The following is a 25,158-nucleotide window of genomic DNA, read 5'->3' on the forward strand; positions in this document are numbered from 1 at the left end:
ATATGTCGCTAAAAATAATAATGATAAAGCTATAACCATTTATCTATATTTTGTAAGGCATAAAGTTGTACATATAGATACGTACATGCAAAAGGGGCTTGCATAGTAATGAATGAAGTTAGCGTGCTTTAGGTTATTCACCATGAGTCTGATTCAATGTTCACTGTGATCTGTACATTTCCTTTAGTGAGATTTGGATTGTGCACTCATGTGAAATGAGCGCAACTTGATACTGTGTTAAGGCATTATCCACAGCATATAAATGCCTGTGATGATAAATATGGAACAATGACTGATATTTCAAGAACTAAAATAAAATAGAAATAGCCACCCTAAATATATTGTACTATTTAGGAACAAAAGCAATTAAGATAATCTGTTGTTTTAATTAGTCAAGAAAAAGTAAAAAGAATTAAAAGTATTTTCACTAGCTTCTGATAGCCAAAGAAAACATTTTTCTATGCATACTTATTGGATTATCTTTTTGCCTTTCAAAAATAATTCAACAACCTTTTTGTGTGTGACTTACAGAAAATTTTATTATAGAGTTCCACCTTATCAGTAGTTCTTCTGATATTCCAATTATTTCTGGACGTTACCTGAGAATGCAGATAAATTACTGACTTGCATTTAAGGCACAGTGTAGTAAAGAGAGCATGAATTTCAAATCTGTATGTCATTTATCTGTAACTGAAAAACCAGATCTCATAAAGCATCAGATTGCTCAGTGTTCTCCAAAAGTGTTCTAAATTTAAGGGTAGTTTCTTTAGCAAAAGGAAGCAGCTTTGGCTGCTCTTTGGAAAATAGTGTCTAAACAAATGTACACCTATGTAGAGTGGTGAGTAACCCTATATCTGAGACACTGACAATTCCTGCCTGCACTTTCTGCCTAACTACTCCTTTTATATCTCCTACATAATAAGTCACATAATTTCTATCCTGTTTACGTCCATAATCAGAAAAGTCCATAACATATTCATCCCTGAATTGTGTGTGCAAAATTCTTGAATGTGTATTAAAGAGCAATGCAGCCAACTCCACTTGATCTTTTCATAAAGAAATAAATCAGATTATGAAGTTGTATAGCCTAAAAGATAGCTTTTAAATAAGAAAGAAAATGTAATAGACAAAATAAATTTTAATACTACTGTGTCTAATAATATTTCAATCAATATTAATGGTACTATTGTAGTTATAATGCTATTATTAATGCTATTATAATGCTATTGTAGTTTCTCAGTTTAGTTTCTGATTTGAGAAAAATTAGTTATGATTCCTCTTTACATGGCCTAGACATCATTCCTAAAAAGCTGTGAAGTGACTCTGTGGGTTGGTAGAATGTGAAAAACTTAGGGACTTTGGTGATTTCACAAGTATTATTCAGTGCTGAAATTTTAATTGAAGAAAAGTCTATGTGACTTTTGTAGAGGACATAAAATATATGGTAGCAAAATGTGCTTTGAAGTGCTCATAAGTCACTTGCAAGCAAGGCAGGCTTGTTACAAAACCACCTTTCTTCCTGCAGCTCCTCAGCTGTGCTCTGTAGGCCACCAGTCATCTACAGGACATGCTGTGGGATGCTCTCTGGAGAGCACAGTGGTTCCTGTGGTGTTCTTTCACTTTGTTTCCATTCTTTTAATTGCATAGAAAGAAGTTCAAAATCTCAGTACTTTCCCAATACGGTCCAGCTTCACTGTAACAAACTCCAGGGAGTCAGGGAGAATTGTTCATCCCAACAGGACTGGTTTGGCAATTTGCTGCACTGAAATAGTGAGGAAACATCCTAAGTCAACTACCCAGTAATAAGTTGCACTTTTATGATGACTACTTCACATTGCTAAATGCTAAATGCTAAAAGCATTTACAAGATGCTTTAAAAAGAAAGCAATGAGGAAATTAAAAAGAAATTTTAAAATATGCATTAGCGGCTAAATCCAACATGCTGTGATAAGGACAAGAGAAATGTGACTGGTACCTAGAACAGTCTTCTGTAAGCACACACTCCAATAGCTGAGGACCAAGGAGAGCATGTCTTCCTGCTGCTGAAATCATTAAAAAAAGGGAAAGGTTGTGACTTGCTTTAAGTGAATTTAGTCAATATTTGATTTCCTTCTAAACAAAAAATATAATTGTGAATGATGTGGAATTAATTTTCTGTTAGAAGAACTGATGACAGTGTTTGCCATGATGTGTAGAGAAGGGGGTCCACAGACAATGTTTTTCTTCAGATATCACCTTTTTTGCTTCTAATCTCCATTGCACTATCCTATAGTCTGTACTAATTAGGTAAGTTTATGATCCCCATTTAAAGTCAGCAGAGGCAACATTTATGCCACAGGTACTTTCAGTTGCTCCTAATTTCAATAAGTTCTTTAACTGATTTATAGAAGGAAAATCAACAAGCATAACTCTTTTTTTAATACTGTTTTGTGATTGTTGTTCCACTTCAATGTAATTTTATTTAAATCTAATTTCAAGCCATCTCAGCTGAATTATTAAATAATAACATTAAAAAAAAAAAAGAAAAACAAACCTGAAAGAAAACCAGATCCACACTCCGATCTTTTCCTGATTGCAGTTAAGGAAAGCTAAAACTAAACAATAAAAAAGTTTGTAATTATTTGAAACATTTTTTTTTTTAATTGAACTAGTTGTAGGTATTAAATAATGTGTATTAATATTGGACATATTCAGAAAATCATATCTTACATTTGCTACAATCACCTTAACATCATCTAATGGTTGGCATTAGAAACTTTATATAAATTCATTATTTTGGATGTCTTTTAATATCAACATTTATTATCAAAATAACAGTCATTTAAGTAGACATTCTATGGCCTGATTATCTGGCAGATTCCAGTTGAACAAGATTACTTCTACTCCTTTATAATATAATGAATGCAAATATTTATAATTTCCATTTACTAGGTTTGAAGTTTTGCGATTTTTCTCCACCTTCCACACATGATCATTGAATTCTTTTGTAGAGAGCTTCATAGCAGTAAGATAGACAGAGAAAACAGAGACAGTTTTCTGCTTCAGTCTTTGATGTACCTTGATGTCACTGGGTATTCCTCTTTGGGCACAAAAGAACTGGAGAATTGGCTTAATGCTAAAACACAAAGTTAAGATGTGTGGCTCCAGCGTTTGAGGCTGACATTTCTAGAAAGCTAACTGTGGATCTCCTCCTCCTGCTATCCAGCATTGGTGGGTGCAGCCTCCTGAGATCATGGAAAACAGCCGTAAGTTAAACCTACAGATACTGCAGTTATGGTCATGCAACATTTTAAAATTTACTGATGACTGACAGACCTATTTCAGAGTTGCCTCAGCTGCTGCCCAGCAAGGGGTCAGACACAACTTGCAGCACATTCCTGATCAGTAGGAAAGCTCTGGAATGGCCACAAGACTGTGCCTCATTGTTTGCAAATACAAATTTCAGTGCAATGACTTGAACTACGCTTCTGTTACTTACCCAGTGATGATGCTAACAGCATCCAAAGAATAAAAATACTTTCAATTTGTTATATTTTTAAATTGCAGGTTTTCTCTGACAGCTGAAATTATGTAGTAAACATTTTTTTTTTTCTAAATATAGCATTTTTTTTCTTATTCAGTTTGCATACTAAGACATTTTACTGTGGCTTTGCAAACAAGTACTCATCTGTAGTGACAGAAGCTTGTCAGGTATATAATATGTTTCATATGTTTCTCTAGCTAAAACGTCTGTTATGTAACTTGTCCTAGGTCAGTCTGCTTAATCATGATGTTTTTATACATCATTGTACTCTGCAATTATCAAAGAAATTTAATAAATTTGTTGATGTAAAAGAATATGTCCAATCACTATTTCCTCATAAATTCCTTCTGTGTAGTTACAAAAAGCCAAAGAATGAAGAATGCTAACTTCTTGAGGTTTAATGTGGAAAAAGAAATGTTTGTGTTTGGTGTATCTTAAAGCTTAAAAGTAATTATTTCTACTATAGATGCAGTGAATGTAGAATAACCTTACTTAGCTAATAACCATGCTTTGATTTTAATTATATAATGTCCCTTTAAACATGCTCTTTTCTAAGAAACAATTAAGTAAGTTTCCATAGTAGCAATTACTTTTTCTTGAAAATTGCTGATTCTGGTTTTCCTTAAATCAATTGTAAAAATGCCAGTGTGTTTTTCCGAGGAGATTAATGATGCATATATCTGTGACACTGATCACTTATAGTCAACTGGTATTCAACAAGAAATCCATCTGACCAAATGGGAGTACCTGCTTATGGGCAGGATGAAGCAACGCCCCGTGAACTCGTCATGAGCACCACAGATCACAATGAGCCCCACTGAAGCCTTGTAGACAGCTAAAATAGCACAGTTGCTTTTAGCTTTCATCTTTACCCCCGCACACTTCACAGTTCTTCTTTTCTACCAGGCTGAATATCAAGATCTCCTCTTGCAATCATCATTGGAGAATATTCAGCCACCCACCAAGAAGCGCACATTTTGCCAGAGTCATTGTAGTATAGACAATTCATATTTCAGAGGATAGAAATACTGCCTCAAAAATGCAGCTTTGTGAGAATGTGCAGTTAACATTTTTTGGTTTGTATTTTCACAGTTCATCTTGCTCAATTTCAAAACATCCAGCTGTATTTTTATGGGAAGGGCCTGTTGCAGATTGCCAGGAGACACTTTGAAGATGTTGTTTAAATTAAATATTTATGTGAGTTTATAACAGATAGGAAGAAATTTAAACAGGATAATAATTCTTAAATTGACTTAGACATACAATAAACTTAGAAGGGAGAAATAGCTGATGTCCCTTTAAAGTCAGAACTATCTTGTCAACTTGTTGGTCTCTGGTCATGTACAGGAAGTACAACAGCCAGAAACAAAATCCAAGATTTATTAACAATATTTTCTCATGTATCTTTCTGTTTTCCAAACATCTATTGATTGAAAAGACTGTTGGAGCGGCTTCATATGCTGGAGAGACCAGGCATACCTAGAAGCAAAATAGTATTGTATTAGTCCTGTCATATAAAGGACTTTTTTTGTTAATTTATTGAGCGAGTAATACATTTTAAACAGTTAGGTCTTTCACTGTATCTGGAGAATATTATTTATTTTAGGGTGAAAACCTGTTCTGAAGCAGAAATAACTGTGAGTGCATCAACTTCTACTTTGTGGTAGCTTCTGCCTGGTGTTTCTGAGAAGATTATTGTTTTGTGGGAACTTCAAGGAGAATCTGTTAGTTACGTCAACACATTCATAGGCAATTTAGCTGAGAGAGTAGCTGTGCATCAGCTGAGCATTGGCCACTAACTGGATGCACTCCAGGAACACTGAGAGCATAAACTATAGAAGAGGTGGATTCAACAAGGGTATTCTTCTTCACAAGAAGAACATGCTGGAGGAAAGTGAGGCAGCTTCCTCAGCCATGAGTGTTTTGGAGCTGCCTAAAATTTTGCCTAAAATAGGGGAGTCAGCTGAGTCCCTCTGGCACTTTAGTCAATCAATCACCTACCAGCTTATCAAATGGTCTCTCAAATCACACCATACTTCTTTGAAAGATAATCATAAGCTCTGCAGAGTGGGTATAACTGGAAATATGACAACAGCAAAATATCTCATATAATGTGAACAGTAGCAGAGAATGTGAAAAGATGCTGGACAAAGCAAGCAAGTAAGGACATAAATGCTATTAAGGCTCTTGTGAGGGCTCAGGATTCACCAGAAATTAAGAAATTGTGTAAATGCAGTAAGGCTTGCATATAAATGGATTTGCTTGATAGCATCAGGGCAGAGCTGTGAGCTGCATGTAGCAGAACATACAAAAGACAGAAGTAAGTGTCAGTGTTCTCCTATGATGGTACACTCTGTAGCTTAGGCTTTCTGAACTGGCACAATTAGATCTCAAAAAGTCACAGCTGAAGAAGGCAATGGCTAATCTGCCACTGACAGCAATAGGAAGAGAAAAAATAGAGGTACTAAATCCAGTGATTAACTTTTTTACTGCAAGGAGGTCTCTTTTTATACTGATTTGAAATATATTGAAGGTAATGTGACATTAATTTTCTCATTTCTCCTTTAACTCTTCTTTTCTTCTGTTACCTCTAAAGGATACATAGTCCTTCTTTCCTTATTACAACATATCCCCATCTCTCTTTTTCCCCCCCCATTTTTAAATTTCACCCTTTCCCATACATTCAAATTCACTCTACATCAGATTTTTTACCAGACTATCTTGTGAGACTGTCTTGGATTATGTAACAACAAAAAACAAAACAAAACAAAACAAAAAACAAACAAACAAAAGTGTATCCTATTTCATCTGTTGAAAGATTATTTCTTGTGATTCCAGGGGGGATTGGGAGTGGATGCCTTCTGATAATGGCCCAGCCATTAAAACCAGGTGGGGCAGTGTTTCTTATCTCTTTCACCACCCCTCCATCCTCCAGGGGACATCTTCTGATAATGGGCCATTAGGGCCCACCAATGACATGACACATTCCATCATCCCATTGTGAGATGCTCCACACAGTGGGGGAGGAGCCATCTATTCCTAGCTAAATAAAAACTGGGACTGAAGGACACAAGGTATCCTGTTTTTCCACTGGATTCCTGGAGGAAGACCAGACCCATCTCATCACCACTGGACTTTCTACAGGACCACCTCTACTCCACAGAACCACATCTGTTACTCCAGGAGGACTTATTTGGACTGCTTCCAACACCCTGACCAGCAGGGTGCCAGGTCATATCCCTGATTCTATCAGGGTTTTCCCAGGATTTTTGTTTGCTTGCTTGCTTGGTTTTTTTTGTACTACTACATTTGTATTTTCCTCTTTAATATTCCTAGTAAAGAACTGTTACTCCTATTCCCATATCTTTGTCTGAAAACACCTAATTGCAAAATTATAATAATTTGGAGGGAAGGGGGTTTACATTCTCCAATCCAAAGGAAGCTCTAGCTTTCCCTGGCAGACAACAATCTTTCAAAACCAAGACAGAGACACTTACTGTATCCATCTTAAATTGCTTGTTTGATGTATTTAGTGATAATTGCTGTTAATTGTGTAGGCTGCTTCTTTGTACTAAATCTGGAAAGATAAAGAAGACTGTTAAATAGTAGAAATCCTATTTTCAACCAGTTCTTTCCTTTTATAATAGCTAAAAAGGAAGAATATTGGGATTTTTCCCCCTGCTTTTTGGTTTTAGTTAACTGTTACATACCTGGACTAGACAGTAGACAGGGGAAACTGCATTTTATACTATGGCATGTGGTTGAGCTGGTCCCAAGAGCTACACGGTGGTAGAGTTTTTTCATAATTGATAACTAAGGCCATTCTGTTATTTTCCACACATATTTATGATATCTGAGTAGGCATGAACTAGAAGACATGCATTTCTGATGCTACTGGCTGTAAAAGGAGCACCTTTAGAATGTATTCAAATTTGTGTATTAAGAGAAAGATGAAAGTGGACAAGGCAGATATGCAGATATATCTCAACAGAGTTATGTCACATAAGCTTGACAATGCATTGTCTGAGTTTTTTTGCTGATGGGTAGAAAACAACTTACAATTGTCAGCAAAACACTGTACTTCACAAAATGCAGTCTTATATTTCACTAAAGGTACAACTGCAAGAAATGCAATGACTAGCAGTAGAAGGTGTTTGGTCTTCTAACACTCTGTTAAACACAAATGCTACTTAATGACACTGTAGGTATCTAGAGGATCTACCATCTATTTAATATGACAACTGGACAATTTGTCGTATTAACTTGTTGCGGTGCCTAATGTGTGGTCTCCACGCATGCCTGGGCTAGCTCAGGCACTGCAGCGTGGAAAGGTACGGAGAGCTGGCAGAGCCAGCTAATCCAATCCTGTGGGGCCTTGGCTCCTACGTGATCTCGGTGGCAGGCACAGGTGGTACAGGGCAACGACGGCGGAGATAGAAAGGCGGACTCTGCTGAGCGAGTCACAAGAGTTTATTGGAGCCCCAGCGCGGGACCTCCAGGTAACTGCCCAGGCAGAGCCCCCCAGGCTGCTTGTCAGAAGCTTTTATTTGGGGGTGGAACAAGGGGAAGAGGCAGGGGCTGAGCAAATCAGGGATCACTAGAGAAGAGTCACACTGGTGAATCATATTTTCATAAACCAAACACAGATGATGAGGAGGGACCCCTTCTGGATCTGACCTATCACTCGATGCCCTTGGAAGAACTTTCTAGCTCCAGAGGAAGTCCCTGAGATGACAGACAGACCCTAGAGGAGGGGGGAGTGGGGGATTGACATGTAACTGTTGGAAGGGAGAAAAAAGGGGAAAGACCATAGGGGAGAACAAACAGGGGTACATAGGAGGATCCATTCAATAAATTAACAGCACATATCGCAATAAAGCAAAACAAATCCCACACCATAACAAAAACCTCACAAACGTCCTGCTTCTGCTGTTGTCTGGGAAAAAAAAAAAACAAAAAACCTCTACAATTTTATTTAATGGTAAAAAAGCAGGACCTTATTTAGGTTATATAATGCCATTAGTTATTTCTGACATGTAGAAGACATTGTGCTTTCCAGTAAAAGAATAAGAAGTGTGGGTAATGTTTTACTGCTTAATGAACTGATTTATTTCTTAAAATTGGTCGAAAGTGCATGGGCATAATTTTATTACTAGGTTTTTTAAATGAGCTGTCTAGATCCTTAGGGCAGGGGCTGCCTTCCAATGACATATATAAAACTTGGTCCTTGATTGGAGCTCCTAAGCACTGTTACACTGCACATTATAAACATCCACAATAAAATACTTCTTACAGAATCTGTTTGGATCTGACTCAAGAATGAATAAGTTATTTCTAAAGATTCTGGAGAATAAACTCCCATCTCCTTTTGTACACATGCTGAACTTCCAGTAATTTCCTAATTATTCTTAAAATTAATGCAGCCTAGAGATGGCAGGACAAAATGCAGCAAATTCTCAGCCATGTGAACTTTTGAACCCAAACTTTTAATAAATTTGAGATGGTCACTTAATAGAGGCTTTCATCAGAATTTTAATGGACTTCATTCTGTGCTAAACTGCAGAAAGAAAACTGAATTGCCTACAATCCTTTAGGACTAAGATATGACTGATTATAGCTTCAAATATGAGCGGTATCTCTTGGCACAGAGCCTCATACCCCTTATATGCTCCTCTAAAAAACCAAACCTCTGTTTCTGAAGAAACCTTTTGAGATTAAATCTACTAGAAGCTTCTGTTTTATTACAGAAATTAAGTCCAGAAAAACTGCTGACAGGATCACAGATTGTCATCTCTTGGAATGAATCAAATGTATATTTTTAAGAGGGAAAAATAATGAACTTTATTTTTTTCCCACAAGATAGGAAAAATCTCAGAATTTCAAAGATACTTTTATGATGGCCTAGGCTACAGCATGGAGTGAAGTGACTAAAAGGGATATAACATATTAAGACTGTATAGACTGACATGCTATTTCACATGTCTCAGTGATTTTGTTATTGTGGTGCCTGAATGGGCTGATCTGGTTTTGAAGAGCTTTGGTGCAGCACTTCAGATCGTACTGGCATTCGTGTTAGGATATACCAGTGGTAGCCTCTGCACTATGGTTCCTTTTCCTTATTCTCACTTCAAAACCTTTTCCTAGATTGTTTCCTACATAATTTGGAGTTGCAGAAGTGTGTGAGGGGCATATGGCATCTGGTGTTGAAGTTTTGATGCTGATCTAAACTTGGCCCAGACCTTTTGTCCATGATTATGAAAAATCAGGCTGATTCACTGGGCAGTCATACTCTCAGCATTTTAACCTCCTAACCTTTTATCTTCATGCTGTTTTGTATTTTAAATACACAAATAAGCTAAATATTGGGAATTCAGAAACTTGTGCATGGTCTCTACCAAGTTTGGCTCTTGATTCTGTCTCAACCAGTAGGCATTATTTCAATCAAAACAATTTGTGAGGAAAGTCAACCTTGGGCACAGATTCAACTATTTAGCTAGCTAGAGATTAAATACTCTATTTCCAACTATTTCCAAAGGAATTTATGGTTTTGAAGTAAACCTTTTTTCTGTATTAACATGGCTTGTACTTTTTGAATCGTTGGTCAGAGTTTCAGCTGGTTATAAGCAGTGCAGCATTTTCAACTAGCTGTTATTACTATTTACAATTTTTTAGGATATGCAGTCTAAAATATAAACCATGTTTGTGTGTTATCATGGAAGTAATCTTTTAACCAACACTATTCTTTTGGAAGCCTCTCAGTATTTTTTCCTCAAGTTATCAGTATCAAAAGGATTTCTTCTCTTAGCTTTTCCAAAACATAGCTTAAAAATTATAATACTGTTGGTTTTTCCCCCCCCCTCTATTCAGACACAAATTGAAAGTGTTTTTCATCAATTTTGCTACTGTTCACTATAGAATTAAAACTGACATTATAAACACTCAATGTACTTGTGATAGAAGTAGACCTTTTGATCTTTCATTCTTCAAAGTGTCCCCTTGTCAAAATCAGAAAGAGGAGTGGAGGGAAACCATGTATTGTATGGTAACAAACAAATAAGACACAAAGAAATTCTGTTTTCAAACCTGGCATGTACTCCAGAACATTTCTTGCCATGGGAACATTTGATTAATCTCAGCAGCGTTCACTTGTCCCAGTCGGGTACTGTCCTGTCACTTATTCTGGCAATTGCAAATACAGAGCTGTTTTACATAAAATAATGGGTGAGTGAGTTGATGTTCCTACTCATTTTGCCAAGCTGCAGCAGCATACTGTCAAGTATATTGAACATTACTGGAGAGTGCAATTACCCAAGGGAAAATATGCCCCGAAATAATTTATGATCTGCCCTCTTCTTGGAAAATGCAAGGAACATGTTGTCCTCTCTGGAGCATTGTGACGCAGTTTCACTGACATAAAATTAGACAAGACTGAGACTGGCTCCTCTGATGGTTGTATGATGGACTGCCTCTGTGGTTTCCTTTGGGAGCATTGAGTATTGCTAAAGGAGCAAGGACCTGAGCCTGTCACATCTTACACGGGTTATTAGGGCCAGGTTCTGAGGGGTTCTCCTCTAAAGCAGTGGAAGGTTTATGGCTTCAGTGAATGCTCTATTAGTCCCATTGTTCATTTGAGTAAATTGAAAGACAAGCTTATAATATTTCATCTGTCTCTTGTTTGTTTGTTTGTTTTTGGGTTTTTTCCCCCCCTCATGTTGAAACATGAGGAGGAAAAGAGAGGAAAGAAAGAGAGAGGGGAAGATCAATTCATCTGATACATTCAGCCTTCAGCAGAGAAGTTAGGAATCCCTGTCGTCAGTATTTCAACACTTTACAACTTAAATCTCTGAATACTTAGAAGACCTGAGTAGAGAGTCCTCAGGTGGGAAATTAAGCTGTATGAGATAATGGATAATAGCATTTTTTTGTGCATATAAAATATTTTCATGTTTACTTGTATAACACTTTTATATACATTTTAAAATATAATTCTCAGTAAGAGAATTACCAGGTATTTCCAGGATTCTTCCACTACTGAAACTACTGCAAATCACTGGAATACTACAGAATAGCAGGCTAAGGACAGTGCTAATCATAGGACTAATCACCAACTCTGCCTGTTGGAGTGCACTGTTGACTGTGGATAACAGTTTGGAAAACCCACGCAGAGTGTGAGAATGAGTCTAACTACCCCAATCTTAGGTCTTGATTTGCAATGAAATGTTGCTATTAAAATTACTCAATAGCAAGATGCACAGGGAATCCTCAAGAATGCTTAATTATACTTGCCTATAATGCAAGAATCAGGAGGCTTTCAGTTCTTATAATTAAAGAGAGGGTTAGGAAGGCAGAAGAAAATAATCTTATGTTTGTACTGGGATTGACCTTGGCAAGTGGAGATATCAGCTTCCCACTGTGAAGACAACCTTACTTGGTATTGCTTTCCAAACTTTTGTTGCGTGTGCTGAACTTTCTGAGACAGGTGCTTGCCTCCGGCTTGAGTTATTAGTACTTTTTACCCTAGCATCTCCAATCATGTTTTGTACGCGCTTCAATGTGGTTTTTAGTGGTGCAGTTACATTCTTCCCTTCAACTCTGACACATGGAATTTTTGGTGTCAGGAGCTGGAGGAGAAAGAGGACGATGCTTCTGTCCTTCACCCACTGCAAGACTGGCACTGGGGGCGTCCCAGCCTTGTCCCATGTCTTCTCCACAGAGCCAGGAAGAAACTATTGCTCTGCTATGCGTTTCAGCAGTGCTTGTGGTGCAGCCTGCTGTCCTGCTTGGGATTGTTCTTTCTTTCCAATGGTCATAAAGTCTTTGAGTTGAACCCTCTTGTTCCCGTGCAAGTTGATGTCAATGTCAGTGGTGTAACCCAAAGAACATAGATCCTCTGCTGAAGGGCATGAAGAGGAGCCAGCATCTGGCATAAAGGAATAGATAATTAACTTTTGCATACTTACTACCAAAACATGTGGTCAACACTGACCATCACAACATGTTGTCAGCCAAAGGCATAATAGTTCTAGAAAACTATGCATTAACTGGGAATGCACTGTAAAATACTATGCGTAATATATACATATTATATAACCTCCTACCACTATTTGTGAGAAAATACAGTAGAAAATAAAAATATAGAATTAAACACAGTTATTCAAAATTTAAAAAAAAAAAAAGTTTTTATTGTCCTTAATAAGTTTTCTCCTTCAGTTTTTTGCCTACTGATTTTCCACCAAGACTGATCTCTTGGGGCAAAATGTTGATTTCACAAAGACCAGCTTTACACTTATAAACTCCAACCCATAAAAACATCTCTGAGACTTTGCATTTTTTGCCATGTAGAAAAGCAGGTGTCACTCTGCTTTTCCTTTAAAATAAAACCCAATGAAAAATGTTAAAAACTGCTCTTCAGATATGTCTTTAATGCAACAGTTTGAGGCCAGTACAGGAATAAAAATGAAATTCTGTGGCCTGGCTTGGGGAGGGCTGGTCTTAATTAAGCAAGAGCTCTTCCTGATTTTATCTGCAAAATGGTCTAATTGAAATCATTGCCAGTCTGAAGTTCATCTGAATGCACTATCAGAGTCAGCTTCTGAGTCTTGTGATGGAAAAGTCCATTGAAATTTTGTCATTGCTTTTGAATGAAAAATGTGCTGATCAAGTGCATGAGGAGAAAAAAGATATATTTATTGATCAAAAGAAAGATCAACTACCCTATTTTGTCAGCAGGGATGGGAATAGTTGTGTAGTGGGAGAGGAATAACACAGCTTCACTCCCTGTTGATCACAGGATTCTGTGATTCTGTCACTGTGGCCACTCCAGCTCTGAAAAACAAACATATCTAAGGTAAGTGCTAACCTGGTGGAGAGAGGCAGAATTTAAATCCAAACCTGGAGCTGGTAATCTATGCAGGGCTTCATGCTCATCAAATAAACAAAGAAAAAAAGAAAAAAAGAAAAAAAAAACCCCAAACCCTAAAAAAAAAAAAACCACAAAAAAAAAAACCACAAAAAAAAAAAAAAAAAAAAAAAAAAAAAAAAAGAGAGAGAGAAGGAGAGAGAAAAACAAACCCAATCCAAACCAAACCAATACCCTGCATTGTTTAATTGAAAAAACCCAAAGCAGGTAGTTTCTCATTTGCTACTGATAGTGCTGGCCTCTGCAAAAAGCGGGTTTAAGATCCAGCTGGGATCAATCCCATTCTTGAAAAACACAGGTGGTGTTTTATAGTTCTGCAAGCAAAACAGTTTCAATAAAAGCTGGCCTTTGTAGGAGCCTCACAGGCAGAGGCTGTTCAGAAGACATTTCAATGCCATGCATTTCCTCCCATCTTGTTCAGGTTCCCTTTGCTGATTTGCCTGGAGCTGATTTGTCTCTTGCAGAACACCTTTGTCTTCCTTCCAGTGTTTTCCAAATTGTTTCTATTTCAAAACTGTATTCTATACTTTAGAGCAAAGTGAATGGCTGAAATGTTTTTATTTTTTCCTGGAAGAACAGAAGTTATTTTTATTTGGCTTAAATAAAACAATTAAATAAAACTGGCTTAAATAAAAAGTAAGTAAAAGAGTTTATTTACTTTGGCCAAAAATGGGTTAAAGTGTAGCCTTTAAAAAAAAATCAGTAATCTGAAAGTAAATTTTGAAAGTTCAAAAAAAGGGGTGTGTTTTTTGATCACAGTGTATTTTTTCATTTATTAAAATTGAAGCAGTTCAGTACATTCAACATGAACAACCACATACTTTAATTGACTAGAGTCTTTATCTCTGATGAGTAAATTATCTGTCTAAAAGATTTGACATCCTTCTGTATGAAAGTTTGATTTTATGAAAGCCTGATACTATTCATTTGGATTGCCATGGTATCTGATCTCTTTGACTAAGATTTCCTCTTTTTGGCTGAAGGTAAATAAATTGCTGTGGGTTCCAAAAACGAGATTTAGCATCTAGAGTCTGTTTAGATGGAAGATTTTCTGGTCTGACCACATGTCACACAGCAGAACAGCAGAATTTCTTTTTGCAAAGAAATTGGGAGTATTGCCTAAGAGGAAAATCCTTTTAACTTGGAGGTTTACCACTTAAAACACTGGCCCTAATTTCTTTGCTCATTTTCTATGTTTTATGTTATGGAGATTTTCTGCATATGCAGACCTATTCAGAACTTAGATGTGTCTTCAGAAAAAAGCAAACTACAACTTTAGAGGATTTTTTTGTGTTTCCCTGTTTTTTCTAACAAACCATGTCTGCACATGAACTTTGGGATTACCCTATTCTTTAAGTAGCTGGTAGTGCAGCTGTACTCTCAGGAGTATTTAGCAAGTACAGATGACAAAACAGGTCTAAATTAATTCCTTGTGTATCACAATCTGTGTCTAGAGTTGAAATGCCCCATAACTAGGTGGGATATTCTCTTCAGACCTAATGTTGACCTTTAACACTATGTGCAAGGACAGTATGGATTTAACAAATTATTATTAGTGCTAAAAGGATAATGAATGGTGAGCCTCAAATCTTTTCTTGAGTGACACCACATGGATATTTACAGCAACAAACTAAGGCAGTCTGACTTTCTTTTGCAATTCCATATACCCACCATTGCAAAATGTTGCTCATCATCTACATTTATGCAATTTTGTGTTAGAATATATGGAGAGCCCAAACATGGTGCAGAGCCATCATGTAAGCAGATGCCTGTGATACCATTTTTTGGTGTATAGTCTTCTCTCCACATGACAGGAAAAGGAGTGCCAGAAAAAAAGGATAGTTGGGGGGTTGGCATAGAAATAATCTCAGCCCGTTTATCTAGAGGTAATTTGTGGACTTCTGATTTGAAGTAATTCCGATTAATTAGTCTGTTTCTTATGTATTATCAGTACCAAATTTGATTAGTACTGCTATGCCAGATTCAGTGGCTCAGGATCATGTGTGCTGCCTAGTAAACATAGTTTATATTTGAGATAATATTGCATTTCAGCTGATCAAATCTGAGTATATTCACAACATTAATTTTATGCTTACCAGTATTCTACCTAGCCTATTTAATATGTCACATGGAGTTTAATTCTACTAAGATCAAAAATGTAACAGAATCATCTTTCAAGCTCAGTATCAGTTATTAGAAGCTTTACAATTAGCCATGAACACAGTGAAATATTTCTCTGCTCCTATACTTGAACTACAATAGTCTAATGTTTAGTCAATTTTTAATTTAAGGTCTGCTGTCTAATTTAAAATTTGTGTTTTAGTTGCCACGCTTGGAAATAGTATATAAAAGTGTCAGTTACACATATGGACTGGAGAAGATTCCATAATAATATTTTAACACTTCTAAATTCTAAGAGCATTTGTACCTAGGGGCCTCCTTCACTCCCTTACAATGAATGCAAATGATTGATGCTGAGGTGTGGAGGAAGGCTACGGCTGAATCCTGGTTATGGGAGCATGGGGACAAAATGAAGGGACTGTTCCTGATTAAAGACTGGACCATGGCTAAAGAGAAAGAGAGCAAGAGCTGAGCTTCATACAATAATTCTTAGCAGTTTGTTTGGGAACTGACACTGTTTTTAATAATTACCTCTAGTGAACTAGCTTGGACTAACACAATCCACGTGTTTTAAGTAGGCAGGCAACAAATGGGATGGAAGAGAACCTCTTTAAGGTCACAGCAAATCATGTAAATTTTCTTTCTGCTGCCATAAAATTTGCAAGCTAGTTTGACTCTGGAACCATGCTTTTCTTAGTCTGGTCTTTGCTGAACAACATTTATCAATTCTGTAAAGAGGGTTGTTGAACAACATTACTACTTACATAACAGAACCTTAACTGGAGCTGATTAAACCTGATTGACATGAAATATTAGGAATACAAAAGGCTTATTCTCTAATCAGCCTCATTCTTCAACATTTATTGTATTTATCTGCTTGTAGAAATTATGTAGGACTGTCTATACAGATACAAGTGAGTTTTTTAATGAGATTCTAAGTACCACATATGGTTCAAAAAATTTCAGGAAGAAATGCATCCATCGAGTTCCTATTTCTATTCATATGTTAAAGTAAGCAAGTAAATATGTTTGAAAAGAACTCTTTTTAAAATGTATCAGTTATTGGTTTCTGAACCCTACAACTCTTTTGCACAGTAAACATGCAGCTAATATGTTTTCACTTGTCAAAAACTCTTCAGAATTTTATACCAAATAGATATTGTTTAGATAGAGAAGAGGCTATCTCTACCTAAAAAATATTCATTATACTTACCTTATTTTGATCCAAATAGAGATATATCATGGTGAAAAATTATGACTGAAAAAATGTGCGTTGTGGGGAGGGCAGTTGAACATGTTGAAACTTGTCATGTCCCATTCCATGTCCAGACTTCTCTCAGCTTTCTGAGAGTCTGACGTGTGGAGGAATGACACAGCATGGCCTATAGAGGAAAAATCATGAAAGCATGTGGATCTGTGGGCGGATAAGTAATATAACTGTTCTGTAGAAAGAATTCCTGCCATCACAGAATAATTTAGCTTGGAAGGGATCTCTGGAGACTCTCTGAAAAAAGCAATTAAGACTTCAAAGTTTTATTAAGTTGTTCAGAGCTTTTTTCAATTGTTTTTGGGTGTCTCCAAGCATGGAGAACTGGGTATCAGTTCCACTATGTGACCACCCTTATGGTGAAGGGCTTAGTATTTGGATTTCTCTTGCTGAAAATCTTGCCCTATTGTACCCATCTTAATAAGCATTGTCTAGTTGACCTCTGTGGTGAATAGAAAGCAAGAACCCACTCCTGAAGTCTTTTTGGATGGGATTCCACATCCTCAAGATGTGTCTCAGACACAGAACCCATATAGCACACAGAAATGGTCATAAGGCACTCCTAAGCAGTCAGAGTCAGGTGAGAATGATCCTGACTAGTCTGACAAAGATACTTCTGCATGTCATTTCAGTGGGCTCTCATGAACAGTATTATTGGAGTATTATTAGATCTTACTGGCTCTAAAGGAGCCTAGATACTACTCTAAATGCAGCTGATTTTGCTGTTTGGGGTTGGTTTAGTACATTGCCTTGTTCCCCAGTTTGGTTATCTCCTACTGCCTGACTCCTGAGCCTTCATGAGAGAGGTCATCTTCTCTTCTTGGCTGATTCTGAAACATGTAGCTCTTTCAGAGTGAGTGAGCAATTTGTGAGTTTTCTCCAAATCCCCAAGTATGTAATTTCTAAGTGTATATATTCTTTAACTAGATAATTTTTAATGAAGTAATTATTTCATTATACATTCCATTTGTTACTCACCAATGCTATAAATTGCTCATTCTGTGGGCTGGTGCTATATATATTAGCATTATTTTAAAATCATCTTAATGGGGGATTTTTAGAGTTTTTAAATTATTATAGACCCTATTGCATGCATGTTGCAAATCAGGTGCTTTTGTTTACCATTTGTTGATTCCTTATGCTGTATTGCATATTTATTTCTTTTTACCTCAGTGTGAAATTGTCAAGTATTGGCATGGGAGCAGAATGATTCATGTCATGAGCGTGAAAGAACTAGAATGAGTTTAGTATTCCTTCTTCTAACAGAGGAACACTTCCAGTTTTTTTATTTTTTTATTTTTTTTTAATTGCTTATTTTTTCATGCTAGGAATTTTACTTAGGTTCTTAATTAGATGAAATGAGGGGTTTTGTTGTTGTTGTTTGTTTATTTTTTGCTTTTTTTTTGTTAATGCAGAGAACTACTGGAGAAAAAGCAGAAACAAGCAGTCAGAAAGGCATAGAGGCAAAGAAAGACACAAGCAGAGCAGCTGTTGAAAATGAAGTGGAAGGAAAATAATTATTTCAGGCAAGGGTTTACAGCCCTTGCAGGAGCAGAGCAGTTTCATGGAGGAGCAGCAATGGCACTGCCTGCCTACACCGTCTTCTCTCTGCAAGAAGCTTACTTTAATAGGAGATGAGGATCATTGGTACTCCTTCCCAGGTAGGAAACATAGTCTCAGACTGCTAAACCTGATTTCACATTTAAGGAGCTTGAGAGCCACTGCTCATGCATTATTAGTAATAACAATAGTCAGCAGCAGAATGATAGCGACAGCATCTTTATCCAAACACCTTCAAAAAATAAAGGTAGCCATAGATCTGTGTGGGACTGAGTCATTAAATTCAGACAGGTTCATGTTTAAGGGCAGGAATCACCATGTGACTCTTTCTTTTGTATATGTTGTGAATTAGACAAGGCAGTTTGTAAACTTATTTCAGAAATAAACATCATACAGGAGCACAGAGAAAATATTTTTGCATGTGTTTCTTTGGTAATCTGAATCTACTTATCAAATGGCAGAGGTAGTCCAGCTGAAAGTTTTGACACTGCAATATTTATGAAAAAGGCATTTGCCTGCCTTTCATTTTTGGGTTAATATCTTGGCACATAATGCTTTGCTTAAAATGTTACTTAGGTTTGTTTTATGTGGTTTGGAATTTTCTTTTATAGTGTTCTCTTAGGTGTGAGGAAACAATTAAACAGAAACAAAGAAAATTAAAACAAAGCAAATCTGAATTTGTAAGGATGGATGCACTTGTGCTGGGAGGAGAAGGATAAATTACATTTTTTTTTCCAGCTCAGGCTCTGAGGAAAGCTATACGGTCTTTCCACAAACACCTCTCACTGAAGTTTCCCCTTCTGGAGGCGATGTCTGCTCCCTGACTTTCTGTGTTCAGTCTGCCAAACTAATACAACAAAGACAACCACAGCTCACGGCTCACAGCTGCCATTGTCCTGGCGTCAAGTGGGAAAGGAGAGTGGAGGGAGCATGGCTGAAATCCTAGGTGCTTCATCACCTCCAAGCACATGTGCTTGTTGCAGGTGGGCAGTATAGAGAGAAGGTGCCTCTGTCTCCCTCTGTCCTTCCTCCTCAGCCTCTTCAGTCTGAGACTTCTCTCCAGCCTGGAAATACCTGTCCTCAACCATGTGCCTAGGGTCCTCCCATTTAATTCTGGTCCTTTTCCCAATCTTGCAATATAATCTTTGTCCAAGTCCTTTCAATCTTTCCATAGCCTTCCCAGCTGAGTTCCCCAGTTTCAAAGATCCACAGCTCCATTTTTTGTTGCTCCATGAGCAATTTTTTGTCTCATTTATGGCAGTTTCCAAATCAATATTTAGTGAGGGCAAACCAGAAACTGACAGGAGCAAAAGTATCTTTAATTTTAAACTATCCTTGCAGACAAGTGTGTTATTAAATGCTCACTCAGAGTGCTCTGATAACTAATAAGCTATGTCCCCACTTGCTTTGCTGGTAGAGATGAGGAGGTACAGAACCCTTGTACTGGAGCACCTCAGAGGGGGACAGTTGTTTAAAACTCTGGCTTAACTCAATTCCTTGTTCACAAAATCTTGACCTAGGAGCAGTTAAGTTGCTTTTTCATTGTATGGTCTGTTGTTTCAGGGATCAGGCTGGGTTATAATAATGATTTTATTGGACCTTAGTGTATGTTAATCCTGTCCAGAGCTCTCTGGTGCTTGAGATTGCTTCTCAGGCACCTCACTTGTGCAATGCTGTGTGCAGTCAGCAGAGACAGAGCTGTGGTGCTGCTCTTTAAACAGAAGCATTTGCTTCCTTTGGTGCAGAGCTGGTGGCACACATCTTATTTCATCAATAATTTTGCCACTCTAAACTTTAGGGCTCTTTTATATGTAGTACAACATGTGCTAATTTTTTTTTATTATTATTTATTTTATTTTATTTTATTTTTTTTTTTGCCATTAAATTATTCTTAGATACAAACTTAGTAATAGCAATTGCTAGCTAGATCCAGGCAGGATCTGAATAGCCCAGTAGTCCAGGAAAAATCACTGTCAGTCTAATACTAACAGTGTTCAGAGACTGGTTTGTAAGCTGCCTTTTTTTTTACTCCATGGCAGCCTACCAATCACATTAAATGGGAGAAAAAAGATGAACCCATCAATAATGAGGAAGTTCCTTGATGCAAATAACCATTTTTATACAAACCAGTGAGGTTTCTGACTTCAGCACAAGTACGTGCAATGCCTGTTGTCATATCCTTACACAGCTGTGGAAAGGCCAGTGCAGAATTTATTCTAATGTCTGTGATTAACAAGTCTTTGTAGACCCTTGAGCAAACAAAAAATACTCTTGTTATTGGATTAATAAGCAATTCTTGACTACAGAAAAAGAATCTTTTGTCATATAAATCTAAGTGAGGATCAAATGTTAATAAACACTGAGTTTGTGTGTATAAATCCCAGATGGCTACCAACAATTTTCCTATAAAATATTTATATTACATAAAGTCATGTATTTATAATTTTGTTCCATTTCCAGTTCCATATTTTTTTTTCCCTGCTGTATTCTATATTTTGAATATTGCTTGGTCAATTAAATAAACAAAAATGTGCAAAGTAATAAAGGTTTTTTTCCTGGCCTAACTTTTTAAGGACTTGCGTCTTTTGCCATATGTAATTTTTTATTTTATGTCTGTTTTCAAGTCACTCTCTTCAGTGCTGAACCTGTCAGAAAATGAGTAATCATCTAGAGAGGAAATTTACTGGAAATATTTAATAGCTGTTGGGGCTCTGTGCAAAAGCCTCCCAGTGACAGTGCTGCCTGTGCATTCCTCTGTGTGATACTCCTCCTTCCACTCTTCCTACTTGTTTGTTACAAGTAGAGACTGGCGCATAAAGAGAAGGACAAAAAACTACGCTTCAGAAATTGAGGATTTCCCCTGGCTAGATGTTTTCTTTATGATCTGTTGTGAGCAGCTCAAACAAGTCAACTTCTTGCAGAAAAACATCTAAACATCTGTAAATCACTATAGCACTGGGGCAAATGACCAACATGACATTGCTGCTTCAGGGAAGAAAAGTTACCCTGCACCAGAGGAGTGACTGCCACTGGCAAACCTTGACAGCCTCATCCCTGGGCAGCTGGTGCTGCCCTTTGTTTGTGTGTCCAAACCAGCGTCCTCTGGGTCATCTCACCTGCTCCACTGCAGGCCCTCCACCCATTTTTTTTATTTCCACTGTGAATACAAGTAAGGAGAATACATGGGTAGGTCAAAAGTCCCAGGAAACAACACAAATGCAAGGGAGTTATACTTACATTTGTTGCTTCTAAAGTCCTGAAGAAAATACCAATTGGTCTTTAATTCAGGACTAGTTTTAGTTGGCCATAGTGATGTGGATGGTCTGTGCAAAGCTCACTGTAATGGGAAAAAATCTCTTGGTTTCTCTATATAGTTTCTCTTTCTTTCCTGGTTTTTTTTTTTTGGTTTGCTGGTTGTTGTTGGTTTTGTTTGTTTGTTTGTTTGGTTGGTTAGGTTGGGGGGGGTTGCCTGTTTTGGTTTTTCTTTTTGAGATGATTTATTCTTCTACTTCCTTCGTAATATTATTATTTGCAAAGAATATTCAGTTTGATTCTTGGTCTCAGTCATTTAATATTCTTGCATGGTTTGCCAGTAACAAAAAGTAGATGATAGTTTCTCTAAGCTGTGGTTTTTGTTTGTTTGTTTGTTTGTTTGTTTGTTTGTTACCTACACTGGAAATGAAAATACTTGTAGCTGTAGCCATGCAACTTCAATATGTAAATTAAAGTGTCTTGGAGAACTCATTGCACAGCACAGGCTTCCTCATGCCACAGAGAAACCTGAGAAACTAATAGTTTTTGAACTACCGTCAGAAATTCTGCAAACTGTAGACAAAGAGTTCACAAGCAATTTCCCACTGCCATTTGAGATTTTCAGATGATGTGGTCCTGTGTAAGACTTAGCAGTTGGCAGACTGGGCTTTCTCAGTCTGGATGATTCTGCTACTAAATAAGTGGTGGAAGCCTCCATCCAGTTCTTGTTCCATTTTAACAGGAAGACATGGCACAGGGGATCCAGTGGCTCAATTTATACAAGAGGACTTCTGACAGCTTTAGCAGAACACATCCCTCTTTCTTTATTGTAATGACATCATCACTATTCTGTGGATACTTGCTTGAGACAATGTCGTTGTTGAACAGACTGAGTCATCACTGAGCAAATGAAGAATGCTCCTATACAAAGGTCATAAGACCTACTTAAGCACAGTGATTATAGATATCATATATATATATATATATTGTTTAAAGTCATCTTACTTTTCTCAGAATAATCTCCCTACAGTGATCTTTGTAAATTTAATTTTTATGGTTTTATTCTTTATCATATATGCATAATGGCAAGTACCATTTTAATTTTTTATTCCTGCTTAATTGATGGAGAATTAAAATCTGAGATTTACAGTTAGGTGTGGTTTAAATGAACAGTATTTTTTTCAACTGGATGACCACAGTTATAATTGTCCTGTCCTGAACTTGCATTTGTTTCTTTACTTTCTCTAAACAGGATAGAAGTTTCAGATAATTGCTCTAATGAGTAATTAAATTAGCCAGAGATGAATCTCTTACTTGTCTGCTGTAAACTGAATGGGGAACATGCAATAAGCTTGTTGAACTAATTAACAAAATTTACTCTTTGCATTTTAAACATATATATTTTTAGTGACCTTTTAGACAATTAGAAACCTGCTTCATAAACCAGAAGAATAGATGTGAATTATGTGATGACTTCACAAATCTGAGGATCAGTAAGAGAAATAATTCTGAATCTTAATTACCAATTGATTAGTCAAATGGTATATTACAGATTCATTTGACTGTTGAGATTGGGATTATATGCTAATACCATATCCGTAAAGGGTATTCAGTAATTCACAAGGTCTTTTGCTATCATCTGTTCTCAATTATGAACTCAGAAGTCAGAAATTGAGAAATCTTTTCTTATGATGCTGTTATGAAAGGCTCATAAGCATGGACATCTAAGAAAATCTTTCAGCTGCTTATGATAATGCTTACAACTGTGGAAGGATGTCTGAAACATATCCTTATATGTCAAAAATATTTTCTCTGCGACTTTGTCATTCTTGGCTCTAGAGGAAAAAACACTCTCTTATTCCTCAGCACAATTTAATTTTTTTCAGTATCAAGAATGTTTCTGAGGCATAGTAAATGTTGCAGATTTGAAAAGTTAAACTTTGTAGAGGGTGCAAGAGGTATCTGTGCTGATGATGGGGAGATTGTTACTATCTCCCAGTGTATGGTTTTTTAAGAACCATCAAGCTCTTCTCCCATTTTGAAATTGCATGGAAAACCCCAAATTCAAGTTAAAAAAACCAAAAACCAAACCCAAACCGAAACAAAAACAAAACAAAAACAAAACCACAAAAAAACCCCCAACAAACAAACAAACAAACAAAAAAACCCAAAACCAAAACAGTCACAGGAAGAAAAAAATATCATTTATAAGAGAAGACTGGAGTGAAAACCATCACAACATAGATGTGGCCTAGAAAGGGAGAGTTAGCTGCCACCCTTCAGGCCTCCATCTGTGCCACATAACAGTTTGCACTGGGAGTTTGCTTAGTTTCTGAACACTGCTGTTCCCCAGACCCTTCTTCACGGCATGCTTAGTAGTGCTGCAGTAAACAAAGCATGGTTTCTATCTTTTGAGCAAACATGTTTGGGATTCATAAAGAAATTATCATTATGCCTTTTTTGCCCTCCCTCTGCTGGTAGATTAAAACTTTCCCAGGATTGTCTAGTGGCTCAAGCTCCATGTGCAAGAGCATTCATTGCAGTCTTTCAACAGTGGGAGGGACATCTGCGTCCCAAACATGTACACTAAGCATGTCTGCAGGAAGGAGATCCAGCTTTGATACTCCGACCTGGACAAGGCCATTTTCACAGGAAGGGGCACCATCATCAACTGTATATGAGCTGAGAGGTAAAATCCAGTTTCCTTGAATGAAATACATGGCCAGGAAAGTCTAGAGACTTTTCTAGGAAAAGTCTAATGTTGCCAGTGAAACAGATGTCTAATAACTTTCCCATGTCACAGCAGTGTCCTCTAAATGCGCTGACCAGCGCTGCCCCAGGCTAGCTCAGGTGCACTGCGGCGAGCGCTCGAGAGGTCGGGGTGGCGGCGCAGAGAGCCACCTCCTCCCTGTGGGGCCTTGGCTCCCCACACAGCGATGGGCACTCTGGTGACTTCAGGACCACGGCGGCGGAGAAAGGAGTCGACTCTAACTCGAGCAGTGTGATAACGGTGGAATTTATTTGGGAGAACAGACTCACACGGAGCTCTGCCTCAATCAACGACCGCCCGAGAAGAGCGCAGAACAAGCCTGTGCAGCAACTTTTAACTGAGGGAGGGAATAGGGGTGGCGACAACAGGTCTGCCAATAGGAGAACATCGGGGCGTAACTAGGGGAGTCAACTTAGTGAACAACAACCTATCCGGAGACGGGGGAGGGGTTTTCCCTGGGCACCCACCTATCACACGACGCCTTCCCTGGATCTTTCCAGAAACCAGGGAAGGGTCCCAGCTTGAGTGACGGGGCGCCCAAGGGGAGAGGGAGAGGATTGACAAGGCTAAAATAAGTAAGGGGATGATTGACATAAAACGAACTGGGACTCCTTAACTCGTAAACAAGTAGAAACCATACAGAACATAGGGGGGTACAAGGAACGAACCATTACAGTTACAAAACTTCACAAAATAAAACCTTTAAACCAATTGCGCACCTCCACATCTCCCCCTTTTTTGTTTTA

The sequence above is a fragment of the Hirundo rustica genome, chromosome 4, assembly GCF_015227805.2.
Source record: "Hirundo rustica isolate bHirRus1 chromosome 4, bHirRus1.pri.v3, whole genome shotgun sequence".
In the NCBI taxonomy this organism is placed as follows: Eukaryota; Metazoa; Chordata; class Aves; order Passeriformes; family Hirundinidae; genus Hirundo; species Hirundo rustica.